This window comes from Strigops habroptila, chromosome 16 (genome assembly GCF_004027225.2).
Source record: "Strigops habroptila isolate Jane chromosome 16, bStrHab1.2.pri, whole genome shotgun sequence".
Lineage (NCBI taxonomy): Eukaryota > Metazoa > Chordata > Aves > Psittaciformes > Psittacidae > Strigops > Strigops habroptila.
Window position 1 is genome coordinate 4,428,788 of NC_044292.2, and position 10,003 is coordinate 4,438,790.

Sequence of the window (10,003 nt, forward strand, 5' to 3'; positions counted from 1 at the left end):
TGGGGTCCCGCTGTGGCCGGGGAGCTGCCGGTTCAGCCCCTCCGGCCCCGCAGTGACAGACAAGATGGCGTTGTGAGGCACGGCCTCTTCAGCAATACACAGGAGACCGGTGTGACTGGTCACCCCAGAGCAGCGACAGCCGCTGCGGACATTAGAGCTCCTCCAGTCCCACGGGCAGGGGCACCTTCCACTAGAGCAGGTTGCTCCAAGCCCCTGTGTCCAACCTGGCCTTGAACACTGCCAGGGATGGGGCAGCCACAGCTGCTCAATCTGCCCTCTCCGGGCCCACGTTTTCAGGTGTACACCTGCACTCAGGGACGGATGTAAACTGGCACAGGGAAAGCTCAGTTGGTCTTTTGTGGTGTGAGGCACAGCCAGGCACAGCTCCACCACTGTAAATCCCATCTGCTGTGGCAGCAACATCTCCTTGCAGATAAAACATCCTTTCATAATACGCTCTTGATTCCTACATGGCAAGGGTGTATGGGTTAGGCAGCTTATTTAAACTAAGACCTTGCATGAAGAGCATAGATGTGCTAAATGGGCCAATGACATGGACACACAGAAACATCTGGAAACCATGCTGTGCTGTAACCTGTGCTGTAGCACGTCTGAATGGGGGCATCCAGCGAGCAGTATGGAAATAGTCCTTGTCCTTCCCTACTCCCCAGGGATTCCAAAAATGTCAAGCTCTTGTTTATGCAGATGGCTCTTCTGTTTTTATAATACTAAGAACAGAGGAAATATCTCAGTTATGTGACTAATCCAACAAAAAAAATATCAAAAGTGCTGTTTACATATTCAAAGTCCTTTGAATGCCCTGGGGAAAGCTCAGACATCTGCATTGCTGGGTAAGCGATCTCAGAGGTGGCTCAACAGTGACCTGTAGAAGTATTTGTACTGGAGGGACACATGACATGAGGCTTTTAAAACTTATGCTCCCCTCAAGTCAGTGGAAGATCTTCAACCCAGTGCAGTGATTTACACTCATCTGTAGGATAGATGCCATCAATTTATATGCTGTGGGTTAATTTCACAGGCAGGACATTTACAGATGTCTGGCTTTCAACATGACAGTTAAAGTCCTGAGGAAAACATTAAAATAGGGCTGCATACTTTCCATTTACACAAGTTTTCTATTGTCCTTGACAACAAGCTTGAACAAACAACCTCCTAGCTTAAATCCAGATTCACACATGAACTTCACTCCTGCCTTATGGCACAAACCAAACTTCCCTGTCCTGATGCTGCCAGGTGCTGGAGTTTGCAAACTGAGTGTGCACATTCCCAGCATTTAGACTTCAGCATCCTCAGAGGAACAAACGGCTTGAGGGTAAAACCATGACTGAAGCCATACCTGGGTCCACACCACGGTCATGCTGTTTGGATGTGCCTGTCCTGGGTCCTCAGTCTCAAAGCACAGCCCTTCTAGACCTTTCTGTTTCTTTATGAGGTGATGGTGCTATAAAGAACAGTTGCTTCTAAGTGATCCTGTGTGGTGGCTGAAGCAGAATCAGTGTAGTGGACAAGGGTGATGGGATCCCTCATCTATAGAGGTAGCTGAAACGAAGGAAATGCAGCATTAAGTGCAAATAGGATCTGAGGCAAAGTTATAGCTCTGACTACCTGGTCCCCACACATCCTGGGGTGTGAGGACCCCATGTTGTCATCGAGAGTCTATAAAGTCACTCTTTGTAATGATATGAGAATATGTACCAGAGATCCAGACTGCAACATGGATTTGCTAGTTGTAAATACATCAAGGATGCTGGGCCTGTCAAGTGGTGAGATAAAGGAAGAGTTTTCTTTGACGTGTAATTCTATCAGGTCATGCAAATGAATCTAAGAATAAAAAAATCTGGAGAAAGGATGACTCAGAAGAGAGCTGGTAACCAACCATTGCAGGGCTGTCAGAATGCAGATGACTATTAACATACCTCTTTTTTGCTCGAGGTATTGATTCCACCACCATGTGATCTTTGGAGGCCCACCTTGTTTATAGTGCCTCTCACCAGCCCAAAAAAATACCCACCTTATCCCAGTGATAAAACTTCCAGATAGGTACAAACATTGAGTAAACACATCTACAGCACCTGATAACATCAACACAACCAAGCTGGCTGTAGAGACCCCTTTACCAAGGCTTCAGCTCAACACAACAGTGGCACGCTGCAAATCTGTAAGGATTGACATAAGCACACGTAATTCACACAGTGAAAGCTGGACCAAAGATTCTCATTTACACACATACATAAACTACAAATGCACAACAACAGGACTACAAGCCTTCTGTATCCATACACACAGAGCCCTGTCATACATACACACACATAGTTCAATGGGGTTTGGCCATGCGCTTTCCCATGTGCCCAGAGAAAAGCTCCCCCCACATCAAACCCAGTTTTAAGGCCCAGGCTTGTGCTCCCAGTTCCACAGAGGCAAAGCAGCCTCTCACAGTGCATCAACATGCACAAACACAACAGGAGGTGCAGCAGGAGGAGGCTATTTCTAGCCCACCAGCAAACTAAGGAAAACAGCTCCTCGATCAGATGGGTTTGTGTAACCTGGGGAGGTGCCTGGCTGTCCTTTGCAGTGTGGAAACAAGAAGCTTGACCTGAGTGACAGAAGAAATCTCCTTCAAGCCAGGGGCAGAAGAAAGGAAGGCAAAATCGGCCTTCCTGGCCAACACTGCATGGGGTGACTGTGACATGGGAGGGAAAGAAAGAAGGTGAAATGTTTAAGCAGGAAATAGATTGGTCAGCTGTTTTAGGAGCACAAAGACATGGGGGAAGCTGATCCTGACAGGATCTGACAGGGCAGAGTTGTGCAAGCTGTATGAAAAAGGATGGGAAGTTGCTATGGCAAGGGGGAATGAGGAGAGAAGAAGCTGTGCCTTCTTGGCACAAATAAGGAGGGAAACCCCAGTTTAACTGGAGCATATAGGATCCTTCAGAATGGAAAACATGGGATGGGTGTCCTTTCCCTTGATTTTATTCTGTTGCCATTCCTTTGTTCTTTCCCTGCCCTTGTGCTGTGCACACTGAAGGATCTCGTGCAGCTGCTGGTTGGACACCGGGCAGTGGGTTTGCTGTGAGGAACAAGAGCTGCTGCCAGGCAGGAGGGAAGCGCCAGGCCCTCAGCCGGAGCGGGGTGTGCGGGAGGCGTAGGCTCAAGACAGCCACTCATCAAAGAGCAGCCCAGAAAAGCCTCTGCACGAGGGATTCCAGCAGCACTGCCTGCGAGCAGAGACCCGGGAAGGATGTGGCCAGAGCTGTGGTGTTTTGAAACAAGGCTGTTTGGAGTCGGTTCACTGGCTGGCATGGCAGGGTTATGTGTGTAGGAGGGAGGTCGTGTTACTGCTCTCAGTGTTAAAGCTGTAGGGCCTGATTTCTGCTTTCTCTGTTTCCATGTGGGCTCTGCGGAGGCAGGACAGATGAAGGTCAGCAAACTTCACACTGTTTGGATCTTTGGCCTAATGTACACTCTGTATTCAGTGGCCCCTCACAAAAGCAAAGATGTGCAGCAATAGAAAATAGCTGTAAGGGCAGACTCTTACAGAAGCATCTTCACTCACTTTATGCCCTTGGTACTGCCAGAGAGACATGCAGCAGCCACTGAAGTTTGGTATTTGAGCTCTCATAATTTATGTGCAAGCAATTTAGGGGATGTCTTGCTTCAGACAACAGAACTGGCAGAGCTGACTCCTCAGTCATCACACCTACAGCCCAGCAGAGCAATTTAGATGTTCATAGATTTCAGTTAAATTCAATACATTGCAGCAGCTCATGTAGGTTGTTTAGGCAAATACCAAGTCTACCTATGAACACTTCTGTTTAGTTCTCTATTTGCTGTAGGGTATGAGACCACATATCCCAATTTATCCTTGCTAAGAATGTTCAGGAACAAGTTGCAAGCTATTGAGAGGTTATACTATGTCAGTAAAGTAGCTACAGGCTATTTATGGGCAGCACTGCCTTTAAAGAATACTAATTAAAGGGGAGGACTCTACCAGAACATAACATACTGGTTGGAACCAAGATTTTGACTAAAACTGTACCTTTTCAGCCAGTAGCTCATCTGTACTAGAGGCAGTTCTGAACGGGAAGGTCTGTCCGCAGAGCCCTCTGGTGGAAATACCCTCTGGAAGCACAGAAAGGTGTTGGGTTTTCTCCATCAAGCCACCAATCTGAATATTACATACATTAAGGTGACAAAAGTGCTCTTCCCTCACCAAATCCGAGGTTAGCAGGGCCTTTGCTAGGTGATCAACAGCATATGGCTTTCCATTTTACTAGGTGATCACTTGTCCCAGGGAGACTGTTTCTCCTATTTACCATGGTCAGCAGCAGAGTGGAAGCGGTGAAAGGCACTAATCCTGTCTTGCCAAGCTCCCTAAAGAGCCTGTTATAGTTGTTTCCAGCTGGGTGTCTTGACAGGGCAGCCTGAATGTGCTCCAAGCTGCATGAGAAGCCTGTTTGCCTGGGGACCACTGTCACACCACCAGAACAGCAACAGGTCACTGGCTCCAGAAATTTATGCATTGACTAGAAACTTATTCCTGGAGCAGAGGTTCGGCTGGTTTGTGCTGGTGGGCCAGAGGACGTTGTATACATTCATTGCAGCAATGCAGAAGCTGAATTTGCACACCATTCCTTAGCCTGTGATGGTTTTATCCACCTTCTAGACGAAAGGCTACTTGCAGCCATGCTTGCCTCTACCTCTCATTCCCCAGCAGAGAGCACTGTAAGAGCAGTGTTAGAAGCAGAGCTGCCTTAGCGCAGTGAGGAGTTGGGCATGTGAAGTTTGATCTCTTAACAGATCCTGCGCATGTTCTCTGTCCAGTTTTGTCCATATAGGCCTATCATCCTCCCTGGACACTTTGAAGATGCTCTGTCTTGTGGCTTCCTCTTCACAAAACACATCTCAAAGGGGAGATCAGTTCTAAAAAGCTCAGGCTTTGCTGACTTTTTCTGAAGCCCTGGCAAACAAAGCCATAGGCGCTATTGGAGCACCTCACTTGAGCCAGACAGCAAAAGTATTACCTGTTTCCTGGCTGTCATCACCTTCAGTTTCATTTCCCTCAGCCAGGTGGAACGAGGAGGTATGTTTGCTTGTACTAACAGCTGTACAGATGGTCGGTGCTGTGGGCTGCCTCTCCTTCCTCATCATTGCTTTCCAGTCTTGATCTCAAACAGGGAAAAACACTGACTGTCCAATCTCCCACACTGCTTCACATGCCCAGGGGGATATTGTTAGAAAGTCAATCTCTTTCTTGCTTCAGCCATCCACTGAATTTGAGTTCTTGGGTATCCCACACTGTGATGTGTCTGCTCTTCTGCCACACAGTGCCCTTCACCTATAGGACCTGCAAGAGTGAGCGCTGCAGAGTGTAGGTATCGAGTCCAGGAGATGCAGCTACAGGCAGGGACATCAAAGAGGAAGACAGGTTTTGTGGTTACACTGTGAGCGTATCAAAGCACCAGGAGAGTGGGCCAGATCTGGGAAAGCTCTATGTTCCAGACACTGTTTTCATAACATGTTGAGGATTTCCAGGGAATTTCATGAGGATAAATGTTCACAGAAGCACTGTGGCCTCCACAGATCAGACACCACAGGAGCCACATCAGGGGAAGTTTCTAAATTACTCCCTTGCCAGTACAGCATGAACCCAACCAGGAAAGGGTTGAGCTGGCTATTCCTGGGACTTGTTTTGTCTGGTGGCTTCCTACAGACTGGAGCAAGGACTCACCAACTTGTTCCACATCATTAGCGGCTGGCAGCTTCCCAACCATTACCAGTGTAGTCTGGATTTCACCCAGCAACTTGGAGATGAAAGACATTGCAGCACCACTGCACTCACTGTTTTAGGTCCCAATCCAGCTCCTCCTGAAGTCAGTTACTCTTTTACCACTGAGTGCAGCTGGAGCTGGGGCTGACATTTCTGTAACACTTCTGTCTCGAGCCCTCAGCTAGCTGAACCATTGGTAAAATAGTCCAACACAACAGATAGGTGCCTGCAGCTCTGCTGTTTTCTGGCATTCAAATTAAAACCAGCACCACAGTCAAGCAAGAGCATGAAGAATTATGTTTCTTTCCTGCAAACACAGACGGTCTGAGCTTAGAGCAGCCAAAGCACCTGGTGAAAGGAATCTAGAAGCCTGCACTAAGCTGGTGTGTGTGGAGGCTGACACACATGTGAAGCTCTGTTCTCTTGCCCAAAGTGCATCCCTGCCAGGAGCATCATCAAAGAAAACTCTCTGGTGGTGATGAAGATCCTGACAGTGCTCAGCTGCCCTAAGAATGGATGAGCTCAGAGTCTGGGAGGAGCCCTGGGAGAAGTGTATGTCTAAAAGAGTAACCAAAGTCCAGGGTGTAGGAACATGCAGGACATAGGTGTATTTTTACAAACATAGCAAGGAGCCACCTCACCTGGCTATCCCGTCAGCAAAGTTTTATTGAGAGCATTGTGAGTGATTTAATGAACATCCTAAAGGCTGTAAAGTTTACACACATAATTTGAATTCCTTCTGGCTCATTCTGCAGTGAGCGATTACAGACTCCTCCTGGTTTACATGTGGGAAGCAGAAGCACAAAGACAGCAGGCACCAAACGAACAGCAGAGAGGAGGCCAGGGCAGAGCCTGCCTTGCCCAAAGGTCAGCAGTTGTCTGGTGTACCATGTACTGCCTCCCAGTCAGCGGTGCACAGATGCTACACATGGAGGGCCTGGTTTGTTACAAGACTTGGCCTCTGTTACTCCACATCTTGTCCTTGCTATAATAGGCTTAGTTCCACTTTCGAGGCCAAGACACCAAGAAGCAGCTACCATTTCAAATCCTGTGTCATGCAGCCACTGCAGGGCTGACCCAGCACTGGGAGCAGGAGGCTGTCAGCACACGAACAAGAAGGGCATTCAAGAGAATGAGAAACTACATAAACCCCAAACTGGCAAAAAGTGGTTTTCCACACTAACATGGAACTGGATTCAGGGGCTTGTGGTAAGAGGATGCCTCTGAGGCCAAGAATTTAGGCTTCTGGTTTTTCTCTCTAGAAGAACAGGAGGTGTAATCAGTTGGAACGAATGACTGAGCCCTGAGAGTCCTTGGTTGTTGGGAGACAGCCTGGCTTGGTGCTGACTGAGATGTGCCAGCCATTGACTGGGGAAGAGCAGCTCTGCTTCTGCTATGAACATCAGAAAATCCTGGTGACTGCACGCTGTGGGCAAGGATGACCTGTAGCATAATGCTGAGACACCTCAGTAGTTTTCCCTCTAAAGGATACATGAAATCCCTGGGATCTGTGAAGTACCAGGAGCCCATGAGAGCCTTTTCCCAAGAGCCAGCATTACTGAAGAGCAGTGGGTGAGCAGAGATCCTCCACCCCTTGGCAGTTCAGTGCAAATACAGCCAAATATAGGCAGAAAGAATCCTGCTTTCTGAAGAATGAAAAGGGGAGCAATGGAGAAGAGTAGCAGCATCCCTCTCTGTGAACCCACTCCCCTCTATCCCCATAGCAAGCTTCTCTGAAGGCAAGACTAGGATTAATAGGAAACATATGGGAGGGGAGTCTGTGATCCAGGGCTCCAGGATGAGCAGCTGAAGCACTAAGGAGCTACCTGGACCCCATTCAGGAGTGAGCTCAGGGATCAAACATCTCATGAATGGGGAGTGGGCTGGGTGGGGAGTTTGAAAGGTACAGGCTCCAGTTTGGTGCTTCCCACCCTCCCGGGGCAACATGCCAGTCTGAGAGGAACATTCCAGTTCCAGCACAACAAAGCGTGAGACTCACTAACATCTTCCACGCAACATCTCTTTCCCTCCCTACCCAAATTTAATTGGAACTGGACTCATATTAGTTCCATAGCATTCCAGTCCATCCAGTTCTCAAGCTCTGAAGCCTTAAGGGGCTTCCATGAAGCTACCTTTGCAAGCAATGGACTGATACCAAAATCAAATGCCCTCAGCTTCGGTGGAGCTGAAGACTGAATTAGAGGCTGTAGCTCAACCCCCCTATGGAATTTGGTGGAGGCAGATTCCCCCACCTCACTGAGGACACTGCCAGGGCTCTTCACTGCTTTACAGTCTGTATGTACAAATAAACCCTTCTCCTCCTTTCTGCTCCATGTTTTTTTTTTACCCTCTTTCCTTCTCTTTGGATTTTCTTCCCTTTGTCCATCCCAAGCACAAAGCAGCCATTATCTCAAAGCTCATCACTCCACACAAATATAATCCAGCTAAATATCTGACTTAACAGGCAGGGGACAGCTGTAGAAGACCAGCTGAAAGGGTGAAAGGGTCTGTCCTGGATAGCAAAGAGCTGGTCTGAAGTATTGAGGACAGACCCTTCCACAATGCAAACCAACTGTGCTGTTACAGTGTCTCATACACCAACTACAACTCTTGTCTTTGAGTGAAAGAGGGGAAAAATGGCCATAACCATAGTCACTGAATAAGAATATCCCCAAAGCTGGAGAGAGTTTGTATCCACACCCAACGTTCCGTTCCTTGCCTTTTCCACAAGGAGTATAAGCGCAAACTGTGCACTGAAGCTGCATAGGATTGCTTTGTGGAACTGGCAGCTTGTTCCTGCACTGGTTTTCTCTGACATCCTGTTGTTATTAGCATCTCTCTGGCAAAGCTCCTCTCTCCCTGGGGAGCCCAGGGGCTCTGGCAATCACACTGCTCCCTCAGTGTACCCTTATCTTGGTCCCTGAAAGCCAGAGTAGTGACAGAACTCTGCAGTGCACGTACAAACAATGCCCCCAGTGCCATTTTCAACTGTACATTCACATCAATACCTCAGTTCAGTGTGCTTTTGGTTGGAAAAGCACTGGAGTTTGACACTGGGACTGTATAATGACTTGGGGGCTCAGCAAGTGTGGGCCATTCCTGATCTGCCACTGACTTCCTGGAAACCTGGAACAATTCCCTGTGTGTTGTCTACTCAGGGTGGGATCTGTTCAAAGCATGTGCTGCAGTTTAGCAAGAGGGGGACACTGGTCTTTTCTGGGCTCTTAAGACAATGCAAGTGAACAATATAATTGCTATGCAGAAGAACTGGAGTTGTTTCCAATTTAAACCAATTAAATTGATCAATTTATCACATTTTCCAGTTTAAATTTATCCCGGTGATGGATGGATGCATCACCTACACGCTCTCATCACCCACCAACTGGAATTGCAGCAAGAACAAGGTGAGGAAAACTCTCAATGTGACAGTGATGTGAGTATCTTTGTTTCCTGTGTTTGTGCTTCTCTGCAGTTTAACTAACACGATACCTGCAAGAATGAAATGAGATCTGCTTCATTTCAGCAATACTTCTCACCTCCCTGGATTTGCACGTCATCACTTAAGTCTTTCCCTTAAAAAAATAAGGAGGAAAAAACTTACTTCAAGTAAGGGTGGAATGCACAGAGGAGACGAGCTCTGTTCCCAACCACTGCTGGTTTATTAGCTACCATCTGCATAAAGTGCTCAGTGAATGGCTGCCCATCCCATCCCAGCACATTTACTACCTTCCACATGTGCTGTTTTATTATCATTAGCTTCGCTTTAAACAATCCTTTCCAACCTTTCCCTTCTCTTCATTTTTGCTGTCCTCACTCCAGAATGAAGTAACAAGCTTGTAACCAAGCATTTTCCATGCCTTACCATACAAGTTCATTGGGTTATTCCAGGACTACTTCTTTTACCTCATCCCTGACATCCTGATTCTGCCATGAAGCCTGTGCACAGACCCCCTGAAGTTACTGAGGCTCTAACTACAACATGAAAGCGCTGGGTGACCTCCAGATTGATCTCAGTAAACCCTTCTGTCCAACATGGCTTTAAAAAGACTTGGTCTAATAGCCCAGGGTAGGATTAAGCTTTATGGAAATAAGAGCAATAATTGCTACAATTTGAACATATTTTTTGTCCTGGGGTTGTTATTTTTACGCAGTGGATGAGGATTTTCATTTAAATATGCTCTGTAATGTTACAGTCTGGACACAGGAGCAATGAAC